This window comes from Zootoca vivipara, chromosome 17 (genome assembly GCF_963506605.1).
Source record: "Zootoca vivipara chromosome 17, rZooViv1.1, whole genome shotgun sequence".
NCBI classification, from domain to species: domain Eukaryota; kingdom Metazoa; phylum Chordata; class Lepidosauria; order Squamata; family Lacertidae; genus Zootoca; species Zootoca vivipara.
Genome location: NC_083292.1, coordinates 31992098 through 31998429, shown reverse-complemented (window position 1 = coordinate 31998429; position 6332 = coordinate 31992098).

Sequence of the window (6332 nt, the reverse complement as noted above, 5' to 3'; positions counted from 1 at the left end):
GCGAGGTGATGCACTTACCCTGTCGCACTGAAGCCTGAGCAAACTTCTTCCCAGATCCCTTACTGCTCCTGTCAGTGGGGCTGGGGGTGCTGCCCACCTGCCCCCTCCCTTAATGGTTGTGGGCCTTGTCCACTCCAGGAAGGCTCAATCTCTGCTGGGTTCTCAGCCTGGTGGCGGCGGCGGTCAGCCTACGGAGCCGTCCATCCCATGCCTTCGGGGATCGCAGGCAGTTCTGCTCCAGGGCCCACTTGCCAGGAAATGCCTCCCATAACGAGCTGGGAATGAGACCGGACTGGTTCAGGTCCAGCAAGATACAGGCAGAAACTGGACAGTTGACACCTGACTCTTGCTTAGGATGGGGCCAGAGTGGGGGGAGGAAGATGAATGGGAGGTTTCCTGCTCTTGGTGGGGTTAGACTCTCTCTGAAGGAGCGGATACGTTGCTTGGGGGTACTTCTGGGTCCTTTGCTGTCACTTGGGGCTAGCCCAGCTACTGCTGCCTATGCTCTGATAACCTCTAGATTACTGCAACATTTTATACTTAGGGCTTCCTCTGAAGACAGTTCGGAAGCTTCAGCTGGTGCAAAATTCAGTGACCAGGTTGCTCACAGGGGCAAGACAACTTGAGCATATTACAGTGGTACTTCGGGTTACAGACGCTTCAGGTTACAGTCTCCGCTAACCCAGAAATAGTACCTCGGATTAAGAACTTTGCTTCAGGATGAGAACATAAATCGTGTGGCGGCGGCAGCGGGAGGCCCCATTAGCTAAAGTGGTACCTCAGGTTAAGAACAGTTTTAGGTTAAGAACGGACCTCCGGAACTAATTAAGTTCTTCACCCGAGGTACCACTGTATACCGATCCTGACCCAACTGCGCTGGCTGCTGATGAGCACCCAAGCCCAATTCAATGTGCTGTTTTTGACCCATAAAGCCTTAAATGACTGATGACTACAATATCTCAAGGACTGCTTCTCCCCAAATGAGCTGACCAAGATTCTACGATCTTCCTCTGAGGCCCTTCTTCACGTGCCTCCTCCACGTGAGGTCTGGAGGGTGGCAACATGAGAACGGGCCTTTTCTCTGGTGGCTCCCCGTTTGTGGAATTGCGCTCCTCAGGGAGGTTCGACTGGCTCCTTCATTATACATCTTTACAGTGGTGTGCAGTGAAATTTTCCACAGGGGGACATTTAGGGCTAGAGGCACCAGTTTGTGAGGGCGATTGCGGGGAGGGGGTGTTGTGACGTCACCCACTTGAGCATCATGCCTCCCCAAACCAGGTAGAAGCTTCCCTAGCTTTGGGAAGGAGGTGCTAGACTTAAATACTTTAATACTCTAATTTACTGGGAACATTTAGGGGACTAGCCTAGTCCCCTTAGTCCACTGACTGCACACCACAGCATCTTCAGGCCCCAGTTCCTCTTTGGCTGATTAATATTCCATGGCCTTTTAATGTGTTGGGTGTGTGCTATTGTGAAAATATGGAGACTTGACATTAAGATTGGAAAATTTAGAAACTGAGGCTGTGTACACATTACCAGCTTAAAACGCACCTGGGTCACCCTATTTGTCAGTTTGGATTGCAGCTTGTTTGGTGGGAAACGCATCAAAATGAGGTATTTCCTCAGAAATGACCAGCTAGATATATATTGTGGCTCATGTCATGAGTGCGTCTGCACCTGAGAGAAACCAAAATTGATGGATTTGTTCCTCCATCCCTGAGGGGACGTTTCCCTCCGAAGGCTGTTTTGCTCAGATTTTTATCCCCTGGGGCTTCAATCCATTCTCTTCTTCCTTCCAATTGAGGGGAGAGAAAAAGAGAGACTTCTCCCTGTAAAACTCTGCCTCCCTTGTCACATTGGAGGGACTGTTCTCCTTTTCCAGGTTTTCTACCTCTGCAGCGAGTGCGTCTGCTTTGCTGATAAGGCGGTGCATCCTGGATTCGGATATGGTGTTAAGTTTGGTACAGTACCACACTGGAAATACTTCAGCAGGTAAAAAGAGGGCAGGGAGGGGGGGGGAAAATTGGATACATAATATAGAACCTGCGACCTGCCAATAAAACTGAATGTCTGAAGATTCAGGACAGACAAAAGAACTTGATTTACGGTACACAACGACTAGTTATAATGCAGAATTTGCTCCCACAAGAGGTAGAGACAGCCCACCAACGGGCCACGTCCACACCTGTGAGGGACAGGGGCTATCGCGAAGTCCCTCCCCTCCTGAGTTCCAGCCCAGCCCAGAGCCCGGCTGAAAGCAGGGAAAGCTCCAGCTCAAGTGGGGAAACAGGAAGTGGTGTCCAAGGCTCTAGCAGGATAGAGGAGCCATCGTCCCAGGTGGGACAGGAAGGAGGAAGAAAGTTTGGTTGTCCTCGGAGGGCCTTCCCACCAGAGGGAGGTGCAAAAAGCTGGCACCCAGACGGCTGGGCCCCTTTACGGTCACGCAACAGGTAAACCCGGTGGCATTCAGGCTGGCACTGCCAGAGGACATGAGGGTGCACCCAGTGTTTCATAGATCGCTGCTGTCGCCGTACAGGGAAAGTAGCAGGTTCCGAGGCAGCGAACAGCCCCCCGAGGGAGGGGGGGAGAGAGGAGGCAGGGAGCCACTCAATGAAGCAACGGCCATCCTTGATTCACGAAGGGGGGTGGGGGGCCTGGAGTACCTCATGGCATGGGAGGATGCCCCGCCATCCCAGAATGAATGGGTCCCAGCCACTCAGATACGGGAAGAATTCTTGGTGGAAGAATTCCACGCCCTCTTCCCACACAGGCCCAAACCCTGGCACATGGAAAGGGAGGGGGAGGGAGAAGGGGAGGAGGTCGCAGAGAGCAGTTCGCCATGGAGATGGGAAGCGGAGTTTGAGGACCCGGAGGAAGAAGTGTGGGCGTCTCCGCGGTCCACCCGGTCAGAGGAAGAGGTGGACTGGCAGCAGATTTTCACCCCCACCAGCTCCGAGGCCACGGACTTTTTGGGATTTCAGTCTTCCCAGGAGGAAGGAGGGAGCCAACGGGACTGGGGGGAGGTATTCACACCAACCGGCTCGGACAGCACGGAGTTTTTAGGCTTTCAGTCGTCGCCGACACCCGTGCAGCCTCTCGGGAGGGGAGAAGGGGGGCTTGGGAGGGGGGTGGATGTGAGGGACAGGGGCTATCGCGAAGTCCCTCCCCTCCTGAGTTCCAGCCCAGCCCAGAGCCCGGCTGAAAGCAGGGAAAGCTCCAGCTCAAGTGGGGAAACAGGAAGTGGTGTCCAAGGCTCTAGCAGGGTAGAGGAGCCATCGTCCCAGGTGGGACAGGAAGGAGGAAGAAAGGGGGGCAGACCCATCCCCCCAACTCCGGAATTGCGCAAAAAGCGTAGGGGAAAGAGGATGGGTCTCCCCAAGTTGTTATGCTGGCGAAAGACGCGCCAAACGCCATTCGGAGGTACTGATTCAAGCTGAAAAGATGTGTCTCTGTAAATAGCTCTACCTTTAGCACTGTAAATACGCAGCACCAATAAAAAGATAAAATGCAGAGCGGTGTAGAGTCGTTACTCTGAAGTAGTCCCATCCGGCCACTGTGACAGCTACCTCCGAATCTTTTTTTGGGCTACTTTGGAGTTGCCGGGATGAGCGCGCCCGAAGCGGAGAAATGGCGGCAGATCGCGGAGAAAGCCCAGCAGGACCTGCAGCAACTGGCGTTGCAGGCACAGGGGGAATTAAAGGCGGCTAAGCAGGAAACGGAGAAAGTCAAAGAGGACAGGCACAACCTTGCTGAACAGGTGAGAGCACTTCAGGAGAAAGAGCAGCAGTTAAGGGCGGTAGCCGTGGACCTCCAAAACAAGTTGGATGCAGAGAAAAACAAGGGAGGAGGGGGAGCCCAACTCCAAGTGCTGCCAGGAAGGAGAGCAGGGACCCTAGTAAGCAAGTTCAATGGAGACCCGAGGGAATATCATGGCTTTGAGACTGAGATCGTGTATGCTCTTGAGCTGCACCATGATGAGTTCCCTGATGATGGGCACAGAGTAGCGTTTATTGTGGAACACCTTACCGGGGCAGCCAGGGAGTGGCTTAGACCGTTAATCGCGACAAAAAATCCTTGCATGAAGAATGTCAAACTATTTTTAGAGGCTTTAAAAACCATGTATGCGTCTGATAGCCATATGGACCAGACCAAAGAGGAACTGCATAATTTACGACAAAGAACAATGACAGTTCGCGAATATTGGTCAAGATTCACCATGCTGGTGCACAGACTGGGGTGGGAACTGCACTCGCCTCCGATGGAAGCGGCGTTCTACCTGGGGTTGAATGAGGATGTGAAAGATGAGCTCTCGAGAGGTCCAAAGCCCAGTAATATGGATCAGCTGAGCAAAGCGGCTCTGGCGGTGGGGGTGAGACAGGAATCCCGGTGGAACGACAAGCAAGCAACGCGCGCAAAGCGGGCTTGGTTCCCACGGTCGCAGGAGAAGCCACTCCCCCAACAGCCATCTCACGCCATGCCAGGGGCCAGCCAAGACCAGGAACCCATGCAAATTGATAGCGCGCGGGGGGGGGGGCTTTTCAAACCCCAGCGGCGCCAAGACGCAAGGAGGGAAGAGGCGGGAATTGCTTTCTCTGCAACTCCCCTCAGCATCTCGTCAGAGACTGCCCACATCGCAGGGAATGGCAAGGAAAGGCGGGAACGGTTGTGCCCTCCCCCACTGACGCAGCACCACAGCAGGGAAACAAGACAGCCTGGCTGCAGGAGACAAGGGGCAGCAGCCAGGCGCAATCGGCAAACAACAGCCCCAACCCACCCACCCGCACAGCGAGGAACAGCGCCAGCCCACCCACCCCCAGAGCAGGGGTGGTTCTAGAAGTGACGCTAACGCTCCCTAATGGGTATCCCCTGACGGTCCTCGCGTTAATCGATTCGGGGGCGTCGGCCAACTTCTTTTCGAGAAACTTTGCAGAAGCGCACCAGATCCAACTTCTGCAGCTGGATTTTCCCCTGCACGTCTCCACCATTGACGGCAGGGAGTTGCTGGGAGGGGCCATCACCCACCAGACCCCCCCCCCATGAGAATGACGGTGGGGCGACACTCAGAGACACTGGCATTCAACGTCACCACCATCTCAGACCCCCCATCGTCTTGGGCATGAGCTGGCTGGCGCGCCATGACCCCTCCATCAGTTGGCACCAGAGATGCATCACGTTTGGATCAGACTTTTGTCTGGAACATTGCATGCAGCACCAACCAGGGGAGGGGCCTCCAATAGCCACGGTGGCCACCATGCACGTCAAGGGGGGTGAGGCGATACCCAAGCCGTACTGGGACCTGCAGTGAAGCGGAATCCGACCACCTGCCCCCGCACAGGTCGTTTGACTGCCAGATCAACCTGGTGCCGGGGGCCACGCTACCCCCAGCCAAGCTGTACTCCATGTCAGATCAGGAGCTGGAGGATCTGCGTGCGTTTATAGACAAGAACCTCAAGAGGGGGTTCATCAGAGAAAGCAAGGCAGCAGGGGGCAGCCCGGTCTTCTGGGTGGACAAGAAAGACACGCAACAGCGCCGTCTGGTGGTGGATTTCAGGCGCCTGAACAACATGACAGAACCGGTGGCGTTCCCAATGCCCAGAGTGGACGATCTGCTGACAGCGGCATGCAGGGGCAAGATCTTCACCAAGCTCGACCTGAGGGGGGCGTACAACTTGATCAGGATCCGGGAAGGCGATGAGTGGAAAACCACGATGTTCACGCCTCTGGGCTCTTTTGAATATCTGGTGATGCCCTTCGGTTTGCAAGGGGGCTCAGCATGCTTCCAGGCCTTCATGCACCACGTCCTGGGGTCCCTCCTCTTCAAGAAATGCCTGGTCTTCCTGGATGACATCCTTATTTACTCCAATGACCCAGAGCAGCATGTGAAGGATGTCAGGGAGGTGTTGCAGCGCCTGAAGGAGCACCACCTGTATGTGAAGCTGGAGAAGTGTAAGTTTCACACCAAAGAGGTGGACTTCCTGGGCTACAAACTGTCAGACAAGGGGCTAGCGATGGACAAGGACAAGGTGCAGGCCATCCTGGACTGGCACAGCCCCAGGACGCGCAAAGATGCCCAACGCCTACTAGGCTTCGCCAACTTCTACAGGAAGTTCATCAAGAACTTCTCGCGGGTAACGGCTCCCATCACTGACTGCCTGAGAGGCAAGCAGAAGTTCAGGTGGACACAGGAGGCGCAAGCAGCGTTCGAAAGCCTCAAGAGGGTGTTCGCTTCAGACCAGAACCTGTTCCACGTGGTGCAGGATGCGCCCCTACGCGTTGAGACCGATGCTTCAGACAGAGCTTTGGGAGCGATCCTGTTGCAACTGGATGCCAAC